Source organism: Budorcas taxicolor, chromosome 7 (genome assembly GCF_023091745.1).
Source record: "Budorcas taxicolor isolate Tak-1 chromosome 7, Takin1.1, whole genome shotgun sequence".
NCBI lineage: Eukaryota > Metazoa > Chordata > Mammalia > Artiodactyla > Bovidae > Budorcas > Budorcas taxicolor.
Window position 1 is genome coordinate 50,407,051 of NC_068916.1, and position 26,111 is coordinate 50,433,161.

Here is a 26,111-nt window from a genome sequence, read left to right on the forward strand (position 1 = left end):
CTCATCACATTTGGCTGAGTTCCCTGTTTCCTGGGTCTGGCAGAGTATCAGGGTACTTCTGGTTGTGTGTGGCACATGCGTAGCTGTGTCTAGGCAAGCAGAACTACAAAGTGTGTGAGGTGCATGTATTGGCCTGGTCTCTGTTCCCTCCCAGCCTCACCCCAGAGTCATTTTGTTCTGGGACTGGAGAAGTAACCCTTCTACTGGTCTTTTCCACTCTGTTTGCACAGCTCAGGGCCGGCTGGGCCACCAAACTGACTTCTTAGGGATGGACTGGACCTTGACATTCTAAGAAACAGACCTAGCTTTTCTGAAATTTCCTTCTAGTTTCACACTTCTCTTGTCCCTTCAGAGGTCATGGGGACAGCAGTGGTACCTGAGGGCCAATGGTCAGTATGTGAGTCCTGAGACCCCAGAGGCCTGGGCCCATGCCTAGGCAGTCAGGCATCTCTCTTCCCCTGCCCGTGTTTGCACCCCCAGCCCTGCTCTGGGTGAGGTGTAACCGCCAGCGTGACCCCACTGAAGACTATCCTGCACCCTGCCCTGAGGCAAGACTCCAAATGCCCTGGCTCTCATTTTCTGTGATAACAGATGAGGGAACTGGAGCCTCAGTAGAAGGGTATGCCAGGCTCTGTATTGACCATGTAAATTGGAAACCCTAACTCCCACACTCCTCTCCACGCAGCCATTCCAAGCCATTGGATGTTTAATCGGTGACTGGTGGCTCAGACAGTAAAGCGTCTGCCTACAATGCGGGAGACCCAGGTTCAATCCCTGGGTCGGGAAGATCCCCTGGAGAAGGAAACGGCAACCCACTCCAGCAGTCTTGCCTGGAAAAGCCCATGGACGGAGAAGCATGGTAGGCTACAGTCCATGGGGTTGCAAAGAGTCAGACACGACTGAGCCACTTCACTTAATGGAAAAGGTAGATCCCTCCTATAAGGCATGGATTTAAATCCTGGTTTTGCTACTCTGTAACATTAAACAGCTGTGTGAGTCCTAGGATTAAGCATATTCACTGAAAGCAATCAGTATGGTGCAAGACACATAGTAAGTGCTCAGAAAAATGTTGGCTACAATCCTTGTTACTGATACTTCCTTAGTGCCAGGCTTCAGGCCCAAAGCAGGTAGGGGACTCTCCCTTACTCTCAACAAATGTTTGTGGATGGTAGTAGTGAGGGGACAGGAGACAAATGAGCAAATAAAAGCTATTTCTGTGCAGTGTGGTCACTGTGGCCATAGGAGGGGACAGATGCGGGGCCCCAAAGCTAGGCCACAGAGTACAATTGCTCAGTACATGCACTATAAAAAAGCCAGCAGGCAAAGGGAGCAAGGAAGACTGGAAGACAGTTCATGACCTGCGGCCAAATGGCAACCCACTCCAGTATTCTTGCTTGGAGAATCCCATGGACGGAGGAGGCTGGTGGGCTACAGTCCATGGGGTCGCAAAGAGTCAGAGACGACTGAGTGACTTCACTTTCACTTTATACCTGTCAAAAAGTGGTAGCTTTTTCTGATTTGCACAAAGGCTAGTGCTGGCTCTGTAGAGAGAAGCCAAACTGAGGCAGAGAAGTCAGAGAAGATTCCCAGTGGGGTGATAACATGCTCTTGGTCTTCAGTGAGGACTTCAGGAGGTGAGCTTGATTAAGAGCCTTCTGGGCAGAGGGAACAATTTGTACAAAGACATGCAAACTTGAAGGGAAGTTTTGGGGTGTCTGAAAGAACCACCAGTGTTGAATGGTGTTGGTCAGCAGGGCTTAGGAACTGCAGGGAAGAACAGGACCAGTTAGGGAAGCCAGACCAAGCTGGGGCAGGCGCTTGAGCTGAGCCCGGTGGGCTTTGAGGAGTCACTATAGGATGATGACCAAGGTGAATCCCAGACAGAGAAGCTTCACTAGGCCAACAAATCTCAGGGGTTAGGAAAACAACTTTGGCGCCTGTCTCATGTCAGTTTCCTCATCTGAAAATTGGGGATGCTACCACTACTGGGGATGCTGTAAGGATTAAATGAGATAAGGTGCCTTAACTGTTTAGTTTAATGCCCTACTCAGGGTGAAGGCTTTGTAAATGCCAGCTATGGATATTCTAACCAGAACCAGGAGAGCAGGATCCTACCCAGAAGACAGGGCAGGTGGCTACATGCCTCTTCTCTCCCCCATTGGTACTGAAGACTTATGGAAATTGCTTCCTAAATCTAAGCTGATTGATTGAATAGCAATGTGAAATTCAAATACTTTTGGGGAGGAATAGTGAACCAGGATCCCTTTACTTCTTGTGGAAAGGGCATAGAGTGGGGATAGTCACCCCCAAGGCCAGAGACCTCCTGCCCAATCCTTCCTGGCTGTCTCCCCCTTGTCTCACTCTTTATGGTTAGAGTTCTATGCAGATGATTTGCACATGGCATTTCCTGTTCATGTTGCATTTTCCATGTGGACAGTTCTGCCACTCTCCTCTCTGGCTCCTATCTGGGGTAGAGAGGTGAGGATCTGGGTCTCCCTCTACTTCTTAATTTCCAGGAGAAGGGGAAGACTCCAAGACTGACTCAACTGGGCCAGACATATGCAACACTCTATCCCTGAGAAAATCACCATTGGGATCACCTGACTCATCTCCATTGCAGCCTGCAGCCCCTTGGCCTTTGCCAAGTTGAGGAGGGTGGGCAGACATCCTTGGGGAAAAAGTGGATATTTAGTAGTAATTCCCTAAGGTGGAGGTACCGTCCCCCACACCCCATGAATTTCAGCATGAAGCTTTTTTCAGGTGTGCAGGGCCTGATTCGGTACTCTCCCCGCCTAGGCTGCAGTTCCCTGAGGACGGAGTTTCATTTCTTGGGTCCTAATCCTCTCAGGTCTGCTGCTGACTCCTGGGGAGCAAGTCCCCCCTCAAAGTCTGGGCCTGAGCTTCCTCAGAAAAGGTAGATCGTGGTGGGCTGAGTGTTTGGAGATCTTTGGTCATCTTGGCATGGGTCGCTGCCTCATATCTCCTCGTATAGTCAAGTGAGTGTCCAACATAGTACCTGACACTCAGGGTCGGCTAGAATGTCTGTCTTTAAGCAGTTTAGTGGTGATAATCTAGAGGTGTTCATTTGTCTTAAAACTATGTTCTCAGATCAAGTACCTTGCTTTCCTCATGTGGTATGTTTGAGGTGGCTTTGTGGAATATTGGAGAGGAGAGGCTAAAGCCTCCCCCCCATTTAGGAGCCATTCCTTGACACACAGTTGAGAGAATACTTCTCAGCAGTTGAGAAAGGGAGGGGGTGTCCATGAAAGGGTCACTCCCTGTGGCCTTGGAGGTCAGGGCAGGTAGACAGGCAACACATTCTAGATGAACTCTGCCCTCTGACACCTCCCTCACACCACTATCCCCTGGCTGGGTCAAAGTCCCAAAGCCAAATTTAGAAAGCTTGGACCGTGGGCATCCACAGGCTGCTCCTGTGAGACCCAGGCCCCAGGTGCTGCGCCACCCAGGCAAGCAACACCAAGGAGGAGAAAAGACAGTGAGGTGGGAACTGCTTCCATTTCTTCCACTAAGACTGCTCCTGTGACTGGAGGCACCCGGGCTGCCACAGTTAACTCCCAGTTATCTAGGCCCCAGGCTGTAACATTTAATCCTAGGTAGACTTCACCAACTGCCCTGCCCCTTTAGGGTCTCTCCTCTGGGGGCTGTGCTTTCTCTAGCGCAGGAAGCACAAAGCCACCCCCACGAATTCCACAGAACTGAAGAAACTTTCCACGGGGCTTGCGCTATGGGTCTCTGAAGTGGCTATGGGTCTCTAAAGTGGCGAAGAGGTCGATATATGCAGCTTTAGGATTAGCCCAAGCTGGGCAGATGGGGGGGCCCCGGTGAATGACGGTGAGGATGTGCGGGTCCAAATCTGAATCCACCGGGCTTTTATCCTTTCAGCCAGTGTCTGTTGAACATGGCGCTGTGCTAGGCAGTTTCAGGCTCAGAGTTCACAGGCCACTGTCTCAGAACACCACTGTGTGGTCGCTTTAGCTTCAGGACTCAAGTATTTTGGTTGGGGGCGGCGTAGCAAACAAAATGTCCTTTCTCGAATCAGTTTCCTCATCTGTGTAATAGGAACAGGGACGTCTGCCCCCTTTCTCCCTGGGAACTAGAGCCCACTGAGTATGGGAAAGCGCTCTGGGAAGAGTGGACTCTGAACACTCGTCTAGTTCCAAGAGTGCTCGGCTAGGAGTACCCGGCCCCACGCGCACCTGAGCTGAGGGGCGCGGCTAAACCCTCCCTACAGGTCTTTGTAGCTTCGCGGCCGGCTGGCGAGGGATGGCGGATTTCCCCGTAAGGTGCGTCTTCAAGCCCATGCACTCCTTACAGAACGGGTGAGGTCCTCTTATTTTTTGTAAAGTTGCGGGAAAAGAGGTGAAGACCGGGCGCGCTGGAGAGCTGAGGCTTGGCCGACCTCGTCAGAGCGCGGGGAGCTAGAGGCGCATGGCTGCGGCTCCGGCCTGAGAGCCTGCGGCGTCCAAGTGGCCAGAGCTGCGTCGGGAGGGAGGCGGAGGGAGGAGGGAGGGGAGCCGAGGTGGCGCGGGGGTGGGGGGGGGGGGAGGAGGAGGGAGCGTGCAGTCCGGTCCGGGTTTTGCCGGCAGCCCCTGGGCAGCGTTCAGAGCTCCTGCCCGGGCGGGCGCGCGCCGGCGGAGCCTGAGCGGCGATGTAGAGGCGGCAGCAGAGGCGGCGGCGAGAGCAGGCGCCCGAGCCGAGAGAGAAGAGCAGCCGAACCTTGTTCCCCGAAGCCGGGCCCCGCGTCCCAGCCCTGCCCAGCCCTGCGCCCAGCCATGCGCGCCGCCTGCTGAGTCCGGGCGCCTCACGCTGCGCCCTCAGCCAGCCGCTCCGCGCTACGCTCGGGGGTGATTAGTTGCTTTTTGTTGTTTTTTAATTTGGGCCGCGGGGAGGGGGAGGAGGGGCAGGTGCTGCAGGCTCCCCCCCCTCCCCGCCTCCGGCCAGCCGCGGCGGCGTGACTCCGGCTCTGGACCCGGGCACGGCGGGCGGCGCGGCTGGAGCGGAGCGCACCGCGGCGGAGGTGCCCAGAGCGGAGCGCAGCTCCCCGCCCCGCCCCTCCCCCTCGGCCTCGCGGCGGCGGCGGCGGCAGTGGCGGCTTGGACGACTCTGAGAGCCGGTAGGTGTCGGGCCACGGCCCTCCCCCGACCCCCCCGGAGGCCGGCCCCCTCCCCTTCCCCGCCTACCTCCCTCTCTTCCCCCGGGGCCCGGTGCGCGGCCGGGGCCGGAGTTCGCTGCAAGTCTGCGGAAAGTTTGGCGGCGCGGGCTCCCCCGAAGTTCAGGTGCGGAGAGCGAGGGACGGGAAAAGAGGGGTCCGTGTTTGGGTGTGGCGGGGGGCGCCCGTAATCTGAGCCTCGGAGCCCCGGGGGCTAGGAGCCCTAGCTCCAGTGATCGCTCAGTGGCCTCTTCTATACTCAAGCCTCCCCAAGCCGCAGTCAGCTCGGTCGCAGATCACTGAGTTCAGACAAAAAGAGGGGTTTTAGGGTCGGGGACGGCGGCTTGGGCGCCTTGGATTGGGGCAGGGGCTCTCCCTGCGGGGTACTGTCCCCTCCCCAAGTACTCGAGCTTGAGGGCACAGGGGCGGCGGGAGCCAGTGTCTTTACCTCTCGGCGCTGGGCTCGCGCTCCGTCTGCGGGGGCGGCTGATTGGAGATCTTCGGCGCGCACTCCCCCCCAACAGACCCTATTCGTAGTCCTGTCTTTTGGGGGCATCACTCACTGCTCTTAATGTCCTAGACGACGCGCGGCTGAGTCTCCCCCTCCTTTTGGAGGGGGCGGTGGCCACTTCTACATTTCCCCTCAGGCTCCTCGCCCCCGCTGCCCGCGGGGTGTCTGGCGGGCAGATCAAGTTTGACCTTTTTTTTTTTTCGTCGGAGTATCACCCCCGACCACCACTGCACCCCGCGGCCTCTCTCTCCCTTCCTCACTAGCCTTAGGGAGTCTTTCAGCCTGTCTCCCGAGCCCCGCGTGGCCAAGCAGCATGCAAAGCCAGGGAGGGAAAATGGGGGTGTTCTAGCTGCGGAGCTGTGGGAGGTGGGTCCCAGCCGCCTGCTTCGCTGCTCTGGCCCCAAATTTACCCATGAAGTTTGGCCCCGAGCCCCTCTCCCTCTTTTCTTCCCCAGAGCGAGGGGCCGAACCGCCGTGAGAAGAATGTGTTAATTTTCTTGCTGGGGGAAGTTGTCCTCGCCCGTAATGGGCTGCTTTCCGGCGGGGAGCGCGGGGTGCGCCTGGCTTTGTTTATTTGTAGGATCCACAGAAAGTGAGTGACCCCGGTTTTTAAACGGGGGGCCGCCTCCCGGGACCTGTCAGAAGAGCTGAAGCGCCCAATGAGGGAGCAAAATCGCTTTTTGGTGCCCCCACCTCAGGAATCAGAAGGGGTCCGCGGAGTTGGGCTGGTGCCACGGGCTGCAAGGAGGAACCAGCAGATTTGGGGGTTCTGTAGGGACTCTTCCGGGAAGACCTGCTCCCTGTTGTCTCCTGCGACGGCGGTCTGAAGGGTTGGCAGCCGCGCCCTACTTTGCCCCCTGGACCCTGGGTGGTCTGAGAGTCGCGTCTTCGGATTGAAGGGGCTGAAGCGGGGGGCGGGGGGTTCTGGCGAGCCAGCCTCTTGACCTCCGCCTTTCCCTGCGCCGCAGCCGCTGTTCCGAGCCCGAGGTTTTGTGGTGGGCCAGCTGCCCCCCACCCACCCCCGCCTCCCCGCGTTTGCGCAGGAAGCGCTGGGGAGGGGGCGTGTGCGTTCGTTCGGCCCTCGCCCCCGCCGGAGCCGCCCCAGGGCGGCCGGCAAACAGAGTCCCTTTCAAGTTTTCCGCTGGGGCCGCCTGGCGGGGGCTGCGTGCGCGGTCGCTGCGGACTTGTTTGGAGCGCTATTTGAACGCCCGGCGCCACCTCAGCTGCCCCGGCCCGCGGGGGCGGGAGGCGGGGGCCGGGGGAAGGCTCTTCATGCAAGTGAGAGCATTTCAATTAGACGGTTTTAGGGGGCGTACTGGCCGAAGCTTGCCCTAATCCCCCTCCCGAATGACCCCCCCACCCACCCCGTACCCTAGGTGCCTACCGTCTTAGGAAACCAGGGACTGAGACCAGAAGCCGCCTCCCAAACGCCTTTTTGAGAGCGATGCGGGGAGACTGAGGCCCGCGTTACCTACTACTGCGTAGTGTTGATTTAGCAGTTTCCCTGGATGAGACTCAAGCAAGAGCTGGCGGGGTCGGGCGGGAGGGGGGTGGATAGTGGCCCGCTCTGCAGCTGTCACCCCCTTCCCAGAACGGAAATTGTCCTCTCTCCTTGGGGAGGAGGGAGAGGGGGTGATTTTTGCCCTGGGAAGGGGTGGAAACAGCTGAGGGAGGTTGGCCTCTGAGTTCTCAGTTAGTCCTGGGGCACTTGGTAGAAGCCCACCCCTCCCACACCCCCACCTCCAATCTTGGCAGGAACTGGGGCTCTCCCAGGGAAGCAAGAGCTAGCCTTGAGCCTCCCTCTCCCATGCCACCTCCCTTTCCTAGGTGGGGGCCAGAGGTTCCTCTGCAGAAGACAGACCCTTGGCTGACTGTCCGTTGGCGCCTTATTTATGTGTGTATTTGGGCCCGGCTGTTTTCCCGGCTCAGCAGGTGACCCTGGCCGGGGCCTCCTATCTCTCCCCCGACAGAGCCTGTTGACTTACCCGTGGGCCAGCGGCCTCGTCTTTATCACGTGAGGCCTGGAATGTCCACCCGGCAGGGCTGGGCTGGGTGGGGGAAGGGGAGGATTCTGCATCCAGGGCCCAGACCAGATTAAGCCTGTGTTCTGTGGGTTCCTACTGTGACCCTCAGCTCTTGCTGCCTCTTTTCAGCTTCTACCCATTTGGCAAATGAGAAGCTGAGGCTCATAGGATTGGGGGGCAGGCAGGTTCCATCTGGATAAAGAAACAAGTCTATGGGAATTAAATGCCCTGCTTTCTTTCGGACCTTACCTACTTATTCATGGGACAGTAGAATGGAGATTGGGGGGTCTCTCTGGGAGGGAGGGGTGTAGGCTGGGCCGGGGTCAGCTGACTTTCCAGGGTAAAGGATAGGGTGGAGGGATGCTGGGATGCTGATGAGCCAGAGTCTGGCCTACTTTCTTAGATCCCCTGTCTTTTTGGGGTGACCATGAAGTCAAAGCCCCCTGCCCAGCTTGGTGTTCTGAAGCATGTCTCAATCAGCCAAGGATGGGGTGGGGCTCACTTATCATTACTGTTGTTATTATTATTGCTACCCTTTACATGTGGTTCAGTTCTTCATTCATTGGCCCACTGTGTATTTATTGAGCACCTACTATGTGTCAAGCCCCACCCTCTGGGCTTGCAGAAATGAATCATTGACTCTACCCCCCACTGCCCTGGAGGTAGGCCCAGGGCTGAAACTCTGCCCTGTTTACCTGCCCCCTGGGCCCCTGAATGGAGCTTTCCCCTTTTTTATCTGCGGCTCTCCCTCTCTTACCGCCCCCCCCCCCCCACCACCACCTGGTCCCATCCTAGCCTCTGCGTATGGTTGTAGGGTGTGCGTGTGTGTGTGAAGTGCCCTTGATTAAGTGTATTAATAGTTAAACTCTCACTCATAGCTGAAACTCACCAGACCACAAAAAGCCTCCCCAGTTACTCACGCGCTACTGCCCAACAAGAATATCCCACTCAGGTTTTTTCATTTTTGCTTTCTCTTACTTCCCCCTTTATTCCCCCCAACTTTGAGCCCACCTCCCAGGCTGCAGGCAGTGAGAAAGGACTGCCCCCTCAAGGACCCAGGAATCTCCAACCATTCCACCTATCCTCTAAAGCCAAAGACAGTCAGCTGCTCAGTGAGGTTGTGTAGGTCTGGTCTGTTGGTATGGGATGCGGGAATCTGGGCAGTGTGTGTGCTAATGACTCAAGATGGATATATCTGTGACTATGTGTGTTGAATGTGTGTCTGTTTATCTTGGGGTGTTGGGAGTCTGAGCCTGTGTGTATTTGAATCAGGACGTGTGTTTATAGATCTAAAAGTTGTGTCTGCATCGCATATATATATACGTGTGTGTTGTGAGCCTGAGAGTCTATATCTGAAAGTTGAGTCTGTCTCTGTAAATCTAGGAACGTGTATATTCTAAGTTGTGTGGGCCTAGAATTTCGGAGAGGGTGTGTTCATGATTTGTGTATATCTGTGTGTTTTATATACGCTTGTAAATTGGGGACTGTATCACTCCTTGGGTGGTACTGAACTGGGAAAGCGTGTGTGACTCTGGGAGTGGGCATGTCTGAGCTATGCTAACAGTGGTCTATGTCTTTGGTAGCTGGTGTCTGTGTTCCTTGCTCTTTCTGTATCTCTGTCTGCCCATCTGTTTTTCTGAGTCTTTCCCTCCCTAGTTGAGGCCCTGAGTCTATGAACGTGTGTGGTGTTGAACCTCTCCCACCCGGTCCTTCTCCTCCCCTGCCCTCCCCAGCAGTAACTGGGCAGCCGCCCCGTCTGCCTGCCTGCTGGGAGTTTGGAAGCCATGGAGGGAGACAGGCTGGGGCCGGGGTGACAGCGCGTATCCACGGCAATGGCAGCCTGTGATTACGGGAATAAAAGGATTTTAAGGTCATGGGTGTATTTTTTTGTTTTGTTTTGTGTTTTTCCCCTCTTTGGTGGAGCCACTGGCAACAAAGGGCCATTGCTGTGTGTCTGCAGGTTGGGAGCCTGTCCCCATGCAAGTGGGCCTGTCCCCATGCATGGATCTGTGGGCCTTTCCTGGGAGCATGAACACGTGTGTATATGCATGAGTGGAGCCTGTGAGAACGTGTGTTCCTCTCTGCCTGCTCCCGGTGATAGAGTGCATAGGGCTGTTCTCTGGGGAAGAATTCTCAGGAAAACTTGATTTTGGGTATTTCATGGAGCTGGAACCCTGCAATCCTGTGTGTGCTGAAGAGTGGTCTGGCCCCAGTCTTTGCCTACCTGTCTCCTTCTCCCCACCCCACTCCCCATAGGGTGTCTCTGGCCAAAGACTGGCTCAGCCCAGTCACCTGGGCCAGGCCACATCTCAGGGTGTCAGTGCCCCTGGCCCTGCTCCAGCCCCTGTAATTGCATTCTGCCGCCTAATCCCCCGCCAGCTCAATTAGATCGCAAATTCTTCTTCATTTCCTGCCTCTGATGCTGGCCTCCCTCTGGGCTCACAGGGCCTGGGAGGGAGGGAGGGGATCTTGCCCCCCCTCTTCCGCCTGCACTGTGGGCTCTGGAGGTGGGGTGTGATTAGTTCCTGGCACACCGGCCCTCGGGTGCTGGTTGCAGCCCTGGGGGCCAATAGGACAGGGCTTTGCTGAGCCTTTAATGACCAGCCTCAGTAGCCCTGTGCTAGAGGGAGGGGCTTGTGTTGTCTGGTACCTGGGCTCTGAGTGGACCAGGCAGGTCACTCTGGCCAAGCCCCTAAACAGTATCTTCACTGTTGATCCCCACAGGCTCTGCCCATCTCCTTATTCCCAGAGGAGTTGCTGACCACCCCTTGGTCTAGCAGTTGTGACTTTGTTTTTGACCTTTTCCTGGTGGCTGTTCCAGGCACCGATAGCATCACTGAGCTCCCCCGCTACTGGCCCCTCCTAACTCCCAGCCTCGACCTCACCCAAACAGGTATATTTGACCACTGGCTCAGGAGTCAGACCTGGCTCCAAATCCTGGCTATGTCACTGCCAAGCTGGATATATGTATGACCTGTGGTCCATATATGCTCTGTGATCCTCAGTTTCCTTATCCCTGAAATGGGAATGTAAGAGTGCCTGCCTCACAAGGCTATTTTCACATGGACACAGGGATGGCTGTGCAGTGCCCACCATCAGTGGCTAGCCCACAGTCAGCATTCAATGGAAGCTGGCTTTTATGGTGATGAGGCCTTCCTGTCCCCCACATGGCTCATGGTTAGCGTTTTTGTCTTTATTCTGCTAGTTGCCAGGTGTATGACCTTGGGTATGTCACTCTGGCTTCTGGGTTTCTCTTCCCCATTTGTGAGATGGGACCCACGATGGACCTGACCTCACAGGATTACCTGCATGCTTGGCCCTAGCCCCCTCTGCAGGTTTTCAAAGTGTTACTTGTACTCTTATTTCTTTTCCTCACACCAAGCCTGGGGTGGGGTGGGGCTGGTGAAGACACAGGCTCGGGGACAGGGGGACTGGCCAAGGTCATGAGGTTGATGGTGGGGTGGGGGAGAGGGGCGGCGGTGTGAGGGCTGGGGGATGACCCACTGGCTTGCTTGCCCGTTGACTGGCTGGCTCAGCTGAGCTGTGAGGCATGGCCTTCCCTCCCGCTGATCTCTGTGGAAAGTGGTGGCGCGGCTGATTTTTTTTTTTTTTTTTTTCTGTGAAGGGGAAGCTGGATGTCTAACCCCTCCTTTCCCAGGAGGTGCCTGTGGCAGTGGCTGTGCTGACAGGCCTCCTGGCCTTCTGACTAGGGTGGCTGGCAGCTCTGGAGGGCTGGCTGTGCACAGATCAGCCGGAGGGAAGAGAGAACCGCAAAGGTCCCCTACCCTCACTAATCCCCTGGGCCCCTCCCACCCTCAGCCCGTCCTCCGTCTGGATGGAAAGACAGAAAGCAGCCACGGCAGGAGGAGAGCTGGGGGAGGCTGGCTGGGCTCCGGAGGTGGTAGAGGGGGACTGGGTGGGGGGGTGGTCTGCTCCAGGGTCCCTGTATCTCCCTGGCTAGTCTCCTTATTTCTATGACCTCTGTCACTCATTGGCCTAAGGTCTTTAATATTTCATGGCCTTCGGAGCCAGCCCCCTGCCCCAGACCACAGGCCCCCTTTGTCTGCCTGCTGCCCACCCTGGGGTATCCCTGTCACTGAATTGCTGAATTACTGACCTCGGGGCTGTCTGTGCCTCCCCCCCAGCCCTGATACCATCCGTATCCCTCTTGACCTGCCCCCCCAAACACACACCTCTGTCTGTCACAACTCATCTCTCCTGCGGGTCCTCTCCTCCTCTCTCACATCTCTGACTGTCCCTCTGCCCTTTCCCTCCATTTTTCTCTTTTTGTTGGCCTGCTCCTCCCCAGCAGGACAGAAACAGTGGCAACTGGTGTGCCTGGCCGCCCCCCCGCCCCAACCCTGTCCACCCCTTCCTGCCCCCGTCCCCCCAGCTGTGCTGGCCGTGAGAGCTGGTTTTATTTATTTTTCTGTTTGTTTGGGAAGAGGGCAGGGGCAGTTCTGGGCCCTGGCTGCTGCGCTCTGCCTAGAGCAGCGGGCAGGCGGGCCGCACTGGCCTCCCAGGAATGTGGCCGGGACGCCCCGCGCTATATTTACTTCCCTCCAGCTGCTGGCCCCAGCAGGGCAGAGCCAGGCCTGCCCGGTGGCCCCGGGGGAGCCCTGTGCCCACCCTCCCCTGTCCGGCAGACCCCACTTGGCCCTTGGGCCTACTGTTCCCTCCCTTCACCGTGACCTCCCCTGACCTCCTCGGACTCGCCCGGTCTGCCAGCAGGAACGCTCATGTGCCATGCTGGGACAAGCATAAGGTGCAGGCGCAGTAGCCTGCCCCATGTGGGACTGCAAGCACCTGGCAGCCCCCACATCCCCACCTAGGGGCCTAGTCTAGGCCTGTAATCTGGTGGCCAGAACTATGCAAAGCATCTTTTCGGGCCTCTCCCCACTGGCCTGGTCCTTGCTCTTGCCACAGTCCCCTCAGCTCTGCTGTGATCACTGGCCAGGGTGGGGTGGGCTAGGGAGGGAGGCCTGAGCCAGCGTCAGCAGTTGTGTTCCCTTCACTGCCGTCTCGCTTCCCACCTCACCTGCTGGCCCTCCCAGCTTTCATGTGTAGACATGTATTAATGTGCATGGTTAAAAGCTTGCTATACATGTGCAGCACCCATGAACACATGTTGGAGTAGACCTTCTGTGGAGGCAGGGCCATGCTTCTAACCATTGAGTCCCTTGATCATCAGATGCTAATGGGAGGCTACTGGGCTTGCTCCTTGCCAGCCTTGCAACGGGATGTGGCAGTGATTCCTTCCTGTCCTCTCAGTGTCTGGCACCAGTTAAGTGTTTGAAGAGCTTTAGCTGCTGCTCTAATCACTTGTTGTCTCCCAGTTATTACTATGATAATCATAGTAGGTCTTAACAATGGTGATGACAATGGCTAACCCTTCCCAGCCCCTGACTGAGGGTAGGCACTGTGTGGACGGCTTTCTAGCCTTCACTTCATTCTTTCCTCACAGTAGGCCAGTGATGTGGGTGCCATTAGCTTCCCCATATACAGATGAGGAAACTGAGGCTGGAGCGTTTGGGACTTGCCACTCCTGCAAGTGGGATTGGGTCCTGGCAGAGCCCTTGATGGGCCATGAACACCACAAGGACAGCCAAGGTTGGGCTGTGCGTGGCAGTCCATACTGCCTAGCACACAGCAGGTACTCCGTCAATGCCTGCGGGGTACAGGCCTTGTTCTCTTTCCTTCTTGAGTCCCCCAGACCCCTGGCAAGGGACCTGGCACTTGTTGGGAAGATGGGCTGATTGGCTAGTTGGGTGAATGAAAGAATGAATCAATGAATGAGCAGGTGATTGGCTGTGGAATTGAGTGCTCTCAAGGGACACCAGGAGGGGGAGATGTACTTATGTTGGTGATGAGACTGTTTAGGGGAGACCCACTGGCCCTGCAGAGGATTCTAGGAAGCAAGGTTGAGGGGCGGGACTGAGAGATGCATCCAGAGACCAGTAGGCTACCAAGGCTGAGCCCTTGGGGCAGGTCATGTCATCTTCTCCCTCCAACCTCAATTTTTCCATCTATCAAATGGGCTTGGGAACCTTGCCCCGGCTGGCTGGCTGCCAGCTGGCCTGGGCTGGGGCTGGCCTGGGAGCCTGAGAGGTGAGGGACTGTGGTGGGAAGGAGGAAGCAGTGGGTGGTGAAGACTGGAAGATGAAGCGTGGAGCTTGGCTTGGAACCTGAGAAGCAGGGAGACCAGCCCTGACCTGACATCTCTTCTCCCTCTGAGCTCCAGGGTGGGGGCACAAGCTGACAAAGCCCTGCCTACCTGCTTGCACTCTGGTGAGGTCTGGGCCTCCTGACAGCTGCAGCGTCCATGGCTGTGTTTGCCACAAGGTGGTGGCCTGTCCTCCAAGACTAGACCAGCTTGATCCCCATAACCCCTTGCCCTGCCTCACTGCCTCATGTCCAGTTCCTGGTGACCCTGATGGGAGAGCCCAGCTCCTTTCCTGCCTGACCCGCCTCCCCCACAGCTCGATAGAAAATTGCTTAGCTGGGCCTCCAGCAGCAGGTAGGAATGGACTTGGCCCCGTTTCTTCTGGTGGTGTCCGATCTCGGTGGCCTGGAATCTAAAGTCACAGAAGTCTAGAATCATAGAATGCTTGGAGCTGAGGGATTCTTGTCAGGATTCTTGTCGCGTTGAGAGTCTAGAATCACAGAACCGTGGGCTCTGCTGCTGGAAGGAAGAGTGAATGGTCATGTTTCAATCTTGTTCGATGCTAAGAACACTGAGAATCTGAGAGGAGGGGCTTCCCTGTGGTGCCCGCCAGTGACATGAAACCCAGTTCTGCCTCTGGTCTGCCCCTCTCTGGAAATAAACCACGCCAGCACGGGGAGTGGGCTGTGTGGGCCCAGGCAGGCAGTGAGGGGACGCAGCTAGCCTGCGGGCACGGGAGGGGTCCTCACGGCAGTGCCCACCCGCCCGCTGCCCACGCTTCCCCAGGCACCAGTGTGAGGAGGAAACGCAGGCTGTTGCTTCCAGCGACAGCCGGCAGGGCCGGGCGGCTTCCCAGCTCCCCCTCTGATTCACGGCCGCCTGCAGCTCCCCCCTCCCCTGGGGGCCTCTGCAGCCCCATCTGTGCAATGGGGAGAGGAGGCTTCACCCCACAGTCTAGTCACAAAGACAGTACAGTTGCGATTCTTTTAAAGCCCACCCTAATGCTTTGGGAGAGTTGGACCAGTGGTCCTGAATAGTCAGCTGGGCATTTGGCCCCAGAGCACTGAGAAATTCTGTTTGGAGTCACCCTGATGCCTGAGAAGCTTGGGAGGGCTGCACTGGTTCCTGGGGTAGAAAGTGTACCAGGTGGGAAACAATAGAGAAGGGCCCTGCCGCCAGGGCCATTCTTCCCATTCAGGAAGAGCCTGGATGGGAGCTGGGCTCGCTCCTGATCTCGGTATACCCATCTGCAAAATGGAGCGTGTCATTCCATGTGGCCATTCGTTCATTGTCTAATCAGTGCCTGGACATGTGCTAGGTACTGGGGATGCTGAGGCAAGTGGGAGGATGGTAGAGAGAGGAGGGGTGTCCTTGGCGGTGGGGTGAGAGTATGATTTGGCTGAAGGGGTGACTCTGGGAGAAGGAATGAGGTTGGGGGTGCATATAAGGGGCTGACCGGCGAGGCCAGTGTCCAGTGGAAAATCCCAGCTGTTCTCAGGAAGTGTTTCCTCCACTGGTCCCCAGGGAGGGAGGCAAGGCAAGCAGGAAGGAGGAGAGTTGGGGGCAAACGAGGCCCCCAGCCAGTCTGATGGAGGCGTCCCAGGCCTGGCAGCTGGGCGGGTGTACCCCTCACACTGCAGGAGGGCTGGAACGCAGCCCCTCAAGCTCCGGGGCTGGGCCTGTGGTGGGGGGCCGGGGCTTTCAGGAGGGGCCGGGCCATAGTCCAGATTTCAAAGCCTTCCCCAGGGGCCTTGCGGTGCCCTCCGCCCTGTCCTGAGCTGCCGCCGCGGGGGTGGCAGATGCTGTTTCATCGGCTGAGACGAGTGGGAGGCCTCCGGAAGGTCCTCCTGGGAGGTTCCGGGTGGGGGGGGCAGCGGGGGCGTCGGCAGCTGCCGCCCAGCTAAGGCTGGTTCATGGTGGCCTCCCAAGTCCCTCAGTTCCCCCAGGCCTGGGGATGGAGCACTGAGACTGATTCCTCCTGCTTTCACTCCCCCTACTGCCCACCAGGCTTCTTGGCTCTGGCCCCCCTCCCGTCCCTGGCTGTGTCTGCAGAGCCCCCCGGGGAAGGCAGGGGAGGAGGCGCAGCGGGCTCAGAACAGCGGGTGCCCGCGCAGCCAAGTATTTGCGCGAGCTGTCAGAGACAGACAGGCATGTAGGGAATTTGGTGCGTGTGGGGCTGGGGGAAGCAGCCGGGTGGGCAGGCAGGCAGGAGGGGGAAGCTGGGGCTGCCTCCCCCGCCTGTTGAACCCTGCAGAGACCACCGTTCTCCCAGCCCAGGCCAGAAGGTGCATCCGGCACCTCCTTCCTGTCTGTACCAGTGCAGGGGACAAGAGGGACTGGGTGGGACCCTGGCTGATGACGGGGCTGACACTGGGGAAGGGGTGCCCTGCTGAAGGCCAGAGCCTGGGAGAGGCTGTCCGGTGGAGTGTGGAGCTGGGCAGGAATCCGGGTTGTGCCCAACTGTGGCCTCCAGGAAATAGCAGCTGTCATGCTCCCGCGTCTCCCCCCTCCCCAAGCCTGGCACAACTTGTTTCCTGGCCAGGGTCCGGCTGGGGCAGATTGGAGGAGCCTGGTATTGCCCAGCCTGGGCAAAGAACAAGCAGGATGAAGGGGACCATGTTTATAAGCCTAAAGGTACTTGGGGATGCTGGCTAGAGCTTCCCCTGGTATTCTTTTGCTGAAGCGGGCTGGAGTCATTTTGAAGGAGGGGACTTCAGCCCTTACCTCCCTGGACAAAGACCCCAATTTAGTCACTTGCATCTTCTCTCCGATAAGGCCTATTAGGGCAGGTCAGGGCCTAGAGCTGAGTAATACTTCATGTTTCATAGCTGAGAGCCCAGAGAGAGGGATACACTGGCCTAGGCTCACACAGCGGGTTCTCCAGCCTTCTCCCTACCCTCATGTGGGTGGGATCAATGGGAAGAGGTGAACATTGGGGGTTTGCTGGGGTGGGGGCCTATATTTAGTTCAGTCCTGCAGAGCCAGGGGGCCCCTGGGAGCAGCTGTTGGGGGGGTACAGACAGAGGCCTTGAGCTCCATTTAGTCTGGACAGAAATATCCTCCCCCCACCCACCCACCCACTGGCTGGGCGGCCAGGCTGCGGGCTTGTCCCCTGAGGGGCAGCTTGCCTGGGCCTGGCGGCCAGCGGGACAGGCAAGATGACCCGATAGGCTTTTCCCAGCTCAGGTTTCGATGAAACAGGAACCGGAGCCGTAGCCTGGGCTGTGGGGGCCAGGGCCGCTGAAGCTGGGGGGCCAGGACTGCCTCCCTCCTGCTCCCCCCTGCTCCCTACCATGCAGCCTCCCCTTCTCAGAGGCCTGGGGAAGCAGCAGGTTATTTATCAAGCGGCCTCCCTGCCGCGTCTGCCCGCGCCTGCCTCCCTCCCACCCCCCCAGCCCCCAGCGCTGGCGGCCATGAGCCCAGCAGAGCAGGGTGAGCTGGGCGGGCTGGCGGCAGGATGAGCTCAGGAGATGTGAGTCACCCCATCCCCAGCAGCCCCACGGGGCCCTGCGGCCTGGCAGGCAGCGCGTACTCACGCACATCCCACGCGGCACACCCAGGGGCACACGCTTGGGACGAATAGTCACTCAGCACACTACTCAGCACACATTGCTGACACTCACGGGCAGGGCCCAGTCACAGTCGTCGTGGACACTCGCTGTCACACTCACAGCCCCAGCCTCTGGCGCACACACAGCACATGCTGACACGTACAAGCCGACGAATGGACAAACACAGTCACACATGGACCCCATACACGACTCCAGTGAGGCGCTGGTACGTGTGCTCCATCCTGTCACAGGCTCGGGCCGTTCTCCAGCCACAGCTCTCAGCCAGATGGTGCGAAGAGTTGGGCACAGGGCACTGACCCCATGGAGCCTGGTGTGCACACAGGCTCGCTCCCAACAAGGCTGGGGCTCCATTCACTGAAAGGCCCCTGTGTAGGCTCACACAAAGGAGACCCACCCTCAGCCGTGTAGAGTCAGCTGAATTCTGCAGGGTGGGCATGGGAAGGGAGATGTTTCCCCACCCCTGGGGAAGGAAGCCCCAGTCACAGGCATGAAAGTGTTAAACTCACTTGCCCTCCAGTATGGGGAACGCTAGCCCAGGCAGAGCCGGTTGGGGGTTGATGGGGAAGGGACAGGGGGAGCTCGGTAGAGGAAAGGCTGGAGAAGGAAAGCCATGGAGAATCGATTTTCCTGGGAGCGCCAAGTGGCCAGCTGCTCCCCCCACTTGGAGAGCGGGGTCCTTGAGAGATTGCAGGGTGCCAGAGACGGGAGGAATGAGACTCCCTTGATCTAGTGGGCTGAGTGCCCTCAGGAGTCTGTCAGCCCACCCTCCCTGGTCACCCCAGCCTCCTGCCTTACAGCCAGCACACTAAGACTCAGAATTCAGACTTAGCCCCTGATTTTTAGTCCCTGGCCTGAGTACAAGGAAGGGCTGGGCTGCTGGGTTAGGGGATGCCCTCAGGGAGCCTCTGTGCTTCTGCTGCCCATTGAGGCTGGCGCTTGCCTTCCCTGAGTGAGCAGAACTGGGGGCATAACCCATATTTCACACACAGAAAAAGGCATCCTTTTTCAGATGAGAGAATTGAGTCCAATGAAAATGGCTTCATTGCTCATGAAGGACTTTGGACACAGTCTCCTAACACTCAGAGGGCAGCTCATTCTGGTCCCACAGGATTGAGACAGCCTAGCAGAAGTCAAGGGGACAGGTGAACGCTGGCCCATGTTGGCTCCTACCACCTGGCCACATAGGTCTCCCCCATAAAGGCCTGGTTAGTGGTTGGGGAGAAGAGAGGACCAGGCAACCTAAAGAAAACAAACAGCAGTGGCCAGTCAGGAGAACTGGATGTCCCCCGAGCCATCAGCTCTAGAATTGGACAGGCCTGGGCTCCACACCAGGTTTGGTTACTGCCTGCTGTGTAATCATGACCTGGTTTGCCAACCTCTCTGACTTCACTTTAGCCACCTGTAAAATGGGTATGAGCCTTATCTCTGTCTTAAAACTGCAAGACCTGAAGTAGATGGTGGGGTGTGGTTCGCACCATGTCACACTTGGATCTCCAGGTGAGTCCAGCCCTCCTCTCCACCTGTTGGCTCCACCAAAGCTGGCATTTTTCTGGGAGTGGTACCCCACACCAAAGACTCCTTAATTAGAATGTGGATTTAGCCTTCTCTAGGGCTGTTCTTAGATGGGAATGACGGAGTGTGGGATTGAGGAAGCTTGGGAGGGGAATGGTTGGGAATGGATGGGACCCAGGACAGAGGAACCTGGAGTTCTTGGGTGCACACTCCTGGGGACTTCACAGTATGGTTAGATACACAGAAAGCCAACCATGGTTCTCAGTTTTTTTTCTAACCCCTAACCCCCAACAGATAGCAAAGCCACAAGTTAGACTCAGGCAGGGATTTCCAGGTGGCTGATGTGGCCTTTGCAGGGCAGTGAAGGGCTTGGAATACACCTATGGAAGGGCTGTTGGGACTGTGGGAGCTTGAAGAAGCGTGGACATGGAGCAGGCCGGGCTAGGGTGGGGAGGGGACAAGGAAATAGGAGGAAGGGTTGGTAAGAAGCAGAGGTGGGCTCTTCCTGTGGTCAGAAAAGCTCAGCTAAGTACTGCCCTCGCTGTAGCCCTCAGACCCCTTTCATGTGCGTACCTCCCCGGGTTCCTGCAGGTAAGAGGGCAGGACAGGGGATGCTCTACTTGAGCCTGGGGAAACTGAGACATAAGCGATTGGCTCAGACTCAAACAGTGGCAGAACTGGGGCCACAGCCTGGGTTACCCAACATCCTTGGTTCGAGCAGTGCTTTCACTCATTCTGGTGTTGGCTGAGGATGACGGTAAAAATAACCACACAGCCCTCATTTATTGAGCACCTATGCATGTTGGCCCTGCACCTCACATTCATCCTGTCTAGGACCCTGGTGGAGGTGGGGCTATTATGGTGGGCATTTCACAGATCAGGGAGTGGGCTCAGCAAGGTCAAGCCATTTGTCTGAGGTCTCCTAGCTTGAGGCTGCCGAGTGGGAGGGGAACCCTGGCTCCAAACCCCATGTAGACCTGTGCCTCAGGGGGGCTCCTACCCATCTCCCATAATTAACACAATGAAGAATATTCCTAGTTGAGCCAGCCCCCTCCCCACCTAGGCACTGCCCCATGACTCTTCTAGGGCCGTCTGTTACCTTGGACCCAAGAACCTTGGGACTGCTGATCCCGTAAGCCCGGGGAAGGTAAGCCTTGTTGCCCTTGGCCTCTGTGGAGACATGATTCACTGGGTGTCGGGTAGGAGTCAAGGCGTGGCCCAGGGAGCAGATTGAGTCTCCCTAGGGTTGCAGCGATCTTCTTGCAGACTTCTGAGAAGGTCAATTGCTAGGCTTGTGAGAGCTGCTTAGGGGCCTGGTCAGCATCATACACCTCTCCCATCCCTACCCTCCCACCTCCCTGGGGATGCCTTTCTCCTCTCTGGGGAGCCCTGCAGGGAGAAGTTAAGAAAGTGCCCTTGAGCTGGAGCTATCCTCCTGTGCACAGGGGTGACAGTGATCACCCCAACCCGATCAGTGTACTGTACTGGTTAGCTAAAGAGAGCACCAGGCACAGCGTGGCCCTGGGGCAGGTCTCACTAAAGGTCACCGAGTTGGGTTTGTTTTGCTGGAAGTTGGTGCTGGCCTGAAATGGAGGGGCAGAAAGTCTGGGTTTGGGGCCCTGTGCCATGTGGCAAGTTACTTCCCCTTTCTGGTCTCAGTTTCTGCATCTCTGAAATGACTGAGAGTCTGCCGAGCACATGCTCTGAGACAGAGGTAAGCCACAGTTAGACAGCCACACTCATAAACTCTGCAGCTGGTCTCCGGGTCCCCCAGGCCCAGGGCTCCTGCACACCTTGTGTCAGCAGGGATTTCAGCGGGCAGCAAGGTGGGCTCTAGAGATGGGCCACTTTTACCATCCACAACTTGAGTGAATTTTAACTCAGTTCTGAGCCTCAGTGTTCTTATCTGTGAAATGGGAAGGCCATGGTGCCTACCTCTTTGGGCTGCTGGGAGAATAGAAGAGGGTGTGGACAGAGCACTTGGCACGGACTCCATCAGTGTGGCCCCCGCCCCCACCTCCGCCAGCTGTCCTGGTTGCTGCCCCTCCCAGTCTTGGTCTCCGGGCTTCTGGGAAGGCGACAGTGCCAGTCTGCTGGCTCAGCCGGCTTGGCCACTGACCTTCAGAGCACCCAGGCTGTCAAGGCCGCCTGACTGCACTGCCTGCCGGGCGGGTGGGGGGAGTGCCAGCCAGCTCCTTGCCTGACGCTACCCGCCCCTGCTCCCACTCTCCTCTCCCTCTCTGCGCCTGTGTGTGAGCTAATTAATCTCAGCCCCTTTGGGAAATTAGAACGCCGCAGTCGTGGCCTCCTCAGCCTCGCAGTGCCTGTGCTGCTACTGGGCCCTGCCAAGACCCACTGTGGTTTGGGGGCACAGGGTGGGGGGTGGGGGCAGCAGGATGAGCTGGGTAGGCATGGGTGTCCCTGAGCCCTCCACCGCCTGGCTTGCAGGGGTAGGGGGGCTCTGGTTTCTTGGCCCCCTCCCCTTCCATTCAGCATCCATAAGGATACCAGACCATCGCCCTGCCGGGGTTAAATCCAACCTCCAGTCTCTGACTTCTTCCTGGGGCCAGTATGGTCACCCCCTGGTATGGTCACATTCCATCATTGCGGGGTCGTCTTGCCTGCCCAGCTCAGGCTGATGGTGACAGATGTAATTATGGAATTTTGCTTGGGAAATTAATTTGAAAAAGTTAATTAATTGGCGGTTCCGGAGGTGGCGGGCTCCACGCCCAGCTGGTCCTGCTGACGTCAGTGCTGACCTGCCTGAGATGGGCAGGCCGGGGAGAGGGACCCCGGTGACCTGGCTGGGCAGGCCAGTGTCCTGGCTCAGGGGGGACACCTGGGAAGTGGGTGTCACCTGGATCTGCTAAGAGGCACTCTGAAATATGAGAACTCAGCCACTTGTATGTTCACCAAGCAGTTGTCAAGCTTCTACTATACAAGTGCCCCCAGCCAACATAGACCACTGAGTGTTTCATCCAGTTCTTCTGAATCCCTTTTCTCAAGGAAAACCTCTAAACCTGTTCCCAAAGCTTTTCCATAGAGTTTGGATCCACTGTACCGATGAAACAACTGAAGACTCAGAGGGTATGACTTGCCCAAGCCATTCAGCTATATTCTCCAGCAGAATGGAGTAGCGGATGTATAACGGTTAGGCTTCTTCCCTTCTTCCACAGGCAGCCCCCTCCCTAGCGTGTGATAGGAACCTTAAAGTTGACTGTACCCAAGAGAGGGCCAAAGAACATGGCCAACCCCCTCCACCCTGACATCATTGTGCCTCCTCCACACCCCTCCCCAGACATTTGTGGTACTCTGTGTTTGTATCTTGGGACTTTTCCCACCCAATCTTTGGGATGACCCAGCTGGGCTGAGGCAGGAGGCCCCATACCCTAGGGCTCTCGGAGTATGTAAGGACCCCTGCTACCTCCTAGGCCCCCTCCAGGGCCCCTAACCACAATGGTCTGACCGAGATCTTGTGTCTGGAGGAGTGCAGATTCAGTATAGTTTTTGTCTAGACAGAAGATGGGTTGGGGCTTCGGCAAGACGTAGCCAGTCCTGGTTCAGGTCAGGGATGTGACCTGTAGGTGGCCAGCAAGGTGAGCAACGTGGGCTTTCAAGAGATTTGGGCCTGGGTTTTCTTAAGCTGTGTGGCCTTGGGTAAGTCCCTTAGCTTCTGCTCAGAGCCTCATTTTCCTCACTGGGACACAGGGACGATCACGTATGCCACTCAGGGCTGTGAGGAGGCACAGGGAAGAAGGAGACAGTGGGAGGTATAACCACTTGAAGCCTCTGTTTCACTGCCTGGTGGAGGCCGGCTGGGTGGGAGAGCAGGGAGCCAAGGGAACTGAGCAGGTGCCAGGGCCCAAGAAGGCAGAGTTTGTGGAGGGAAATCTGGTGCAAGTTGTTGGGACAGGAGCTGGAGGACACATGAGGAGGTAGTATCTATGAGGTACCCAAGAGCCGCCAGCTAGCGGCCCAGAGCCCTGGGGCCTCTAGGGGGAGTCAGTCCATACAGCATTTACTCTGTCACTTCAGTTGTGTCCGACTCTTTGCAACCCTACGGACTGTAGCCTCCCAGGCTCCTCTGTCCCTGAGATTCTCCTGGAGTGGTGGGTTGCCAGGCCCTCCTGCAAGGGATCTTACTGACCCATGGATTGGACCCATGTCTCCTGTGTCTAATGCATCAAAGGTGGATTCTTGACCCACTGAGCCACCAGAAAGCCCCATAAAGCATCTGCTCCTGAATTTGTTGAGTGCATTTACCTCCGGGATGTCCCCAGGGACCAAGTGGGCCTTGCAGATAATTGTGTAGACCTCACCTCTCATAGTTGTTCAGGATAAAAGTGACTGTCCTGGACAGACTAAGCTGGGCATTTTGCATCGAATATCCCTCTGATGTAGTCTGTAGTTCTGGGTTTCCTCAAGGTCTGACCTCTAGCCGAGGGTTTAAGTGGGTCACACCCATTCCCTGAGCATTCTGTGTGGGTTGTGTTAGTAGCTCAGTTGTGGCCGACTCTTAGCGACCCCATGGACTATAGCCCACCAGGGCTTCTCTGTCCATGGAATTCTCCTGGCAAGAATATTGGGGTGGATTGCCATTTTCTTCTCCAGAGGATCTTCCTGACCCAGGGATCAAAAACCCTGGTCTCCTACAGTGCTGGTGGATTCTTTACCATCTGAGCCACTGGGGAACGTGCTTAAAAGGGAGATGCTTCCTCTGCCCACCTCACCCCCATGAAGCCCTCAGCAGGTGACTGGCTGAGCTCTCGGAGTTCTCTGCACAGACTCTACCAAGCCCTTCTCTCTGTGTACATCCATGTTCCCCTAGACTGGGAGCTCCCATCTCTCTGATCCCATGCCCAGCACAAGTGAGCACTGGGTGGGGGTCATAGGGCTACTGTTTCCTATTTGACAGATGGGCCAGTTAAGGCTGTGTGAAGACATTGCTCAGTAAGGTCACACAGCCTTGTGAGGGGCGGAGCTAACCTGGCCCAGGTGGATATGGCGTCACTCGACCTTTCTGGGGTCTTCTGGAGGCTTCCTTAGGACCTGCAGCTCCTAACTCACTGGCAGTGTTCAGGTGTCCAGTCCTAAGCCCCAAGCTACTGAGACCTTGGGGAGTGAGGAGTTTGGGCATCGGAGGGGCAAAGGAGAGACCTTAAGCTCTCCAAGCCTCAGTTTCTTTCACTGCAAAATGGGGATTCTGGTACCTCTTCCTGGCAGTGCTTGGGGATTTAGGGTAGGTGGTTAAAAGAGATGTTCTTAACTGCATGTCCGAAACTTAAGTGAGAACTTTGTAAGTGTTCACCATCTTTATTATTACTATTAACACTTTTATTTTGTTATCATTATATTATTATTCACCCTCCCAGGGCCCCAGCAGCTGCAGTGGCTCTGGGCCTGGCTGCAGAGCTCTGGTCTGCAGAGAAGTCACAGTTGCTAATTAGTGCCCTGAGGAGAGGGCCGGGGGTTTTTATTTTTGCTGGAGGATCCCACCTGCCCGAGGCTTCCCCAAGCCCTGTATTCAACTGGGCAAAGGTTTCAGGCCCCTCTCCAGCCTCAGGTAGGGGGCCTGGCTCCCAAATTCCCCCTGCCACTCCCTCCCCTTCCCAGACCTCCAGGGCCATGAATCATTTATGAGGCAAAAATGAAACCAATTAAGGACAAACTTTGAAAGCCTCTAATTGCTGCGCCTGGTGGCACAGAGGAATGAGGGAAGGCAGGCCTGTTCGGGGCCGGCATCTCCTCAGCCCAGGCCTTCCCAGGCCGCCCGGCCGGCCCACCGCGTCCCAGGGCGCGCGGCCTCCCGGCTCCCCGCCGCCTCCCGGCCGGGCGCGGACGTGCCTGCGCGGCTCCGGCGGCCGCGTCTGCCGCCCCGGCGCCCGCCCGGGTCCCAGGCAGACTAATTAGGCCCGGCTGCCCTCCCCGCGCCGCCGCCTCCCGCTCCAGGCCCGAGGAGATGGCGGCTGTTCCTGCCGTTCTGGGGCCTGTGCCCCAGAGCTGGCCGCCCTTCTCGGGGCGGGAGCCAACCTTGCTGGCCTAGCTTAACCCAGCCGAGCCCAGGACGCCCTGTCCCTGAACTGGGAGCCTGGGGTTCCCTGCGCCCCCTCACCCTAGGATCCCGGCGTAGTTAGGGGCTGGGCGGAGCTGGAGTACCTGACTTGAACAGTCCAGTTCCAACTCAGGGAGAGAGCTGCTGGTGTGTCGCCTCCCACACACACCCCCCACCCCAGCCGAGAGCGGAGGGGGCCGGGGGATGACCAGTGAGATAGGGAAGCTGGAGGACTACAGGGGAGGGGAGGGTTTTGAGTTTTGGGGTGCCCCATTGGTGCTGTAGCTTTGCCACAAACACCATAACCTTACAAGGATTCCTTAGCCTCAGTTTCCCCATTTGTCAACTATCAGGACAGGCCAGTTTTCTGTTGGATTTGGAATTTGAGGAGCTGGGCTTTACATGTCCCCCGCACACCTCCACCCCCACTCTTGGGGGCTGCTGAGGCGGAGGAGGTGGGGGTCTGGACCCAGCTTACCGCTGGGAGCCTTGGGCACCGGTGACCAGCCTGCCCACTGTGCTGAGGGCCAGGCAGACCCTGGGCACTCAGGCACGTTGTTTGCTGAAACCGAATTTCTGTGCTTGTGTTTTTCCATAATTATATTAGCAGGTGGGATTTTTCCTCCGGGAAGCAGTGGGAGGGGGAGTGCCATGGCCGTGTCCCCACCCGCTCTGAGCGTGAGCTCACATGGCTCTGCCCGCCCGCCTGCCGTAATGATTTTTTAATTATGTAGCCAGTGCTCGGAATTGCTAATCCGCCTCTAGCCCAACATCCCCTCCTGCAGCTTGTACCCCAGCCCCTCACTGGTGTCCCCAGAGTGGTGGTGTCTAGCTCCAAGCCCATCTCTGTGCCTGGAGCACCCATGCGGGTGAGAAAGGGGAGGCCAGGAAGACCACAGGGCCACCTCTCCTCTGTCTTCTAGTGACAGAACTTGGTGGTAGCCAAGGATCAGGGTGCCTTTGGCTCTGTTTGCACCCCGCCACCCCTGACCCCAGCATGGGTTGCTCCTGCCAGGACCGGTGTGGCTCTGGAAGAGGGCAGAGGAGAGGTCGGTGACACCAAGGACACACACACACATATGATCTCCGTTATACCCACACTCACAA

General features: G+C 57.3%; 1 protein-coding gene across 3 annotated transcripts in view; it reads left to right on the forward strand.

Moving 5' to 3' along the window:
* The first annotated feature begins 4,677 nt into the window (after window positions 1–4,677).
* CXXC5 (CXXC finger protein 5) overlaps window positions 4,678–26,111 on the forward strand; it is a 34,237-nt gene continuing 12,803 nt past the window's right edge. Inside the window, exons 1-2 of one of the 3 annotated variants that reach the window (XM_052643154.1) lie at window positions 5,263–5,297; window positions 20,016–20,099. The gene's annotated coding sequence lies outside the window, so the exon portion shown is untranslated. Of the gene's footprint in view, window positions 5,135–5,193; window positions 5,298–20,015; window positions 20,100–26,111 lie in introns of those variants that run through there. The other 2 variants (XM_052643152.1, XM_052643153.1) reach the window with 2 other exon arrangements.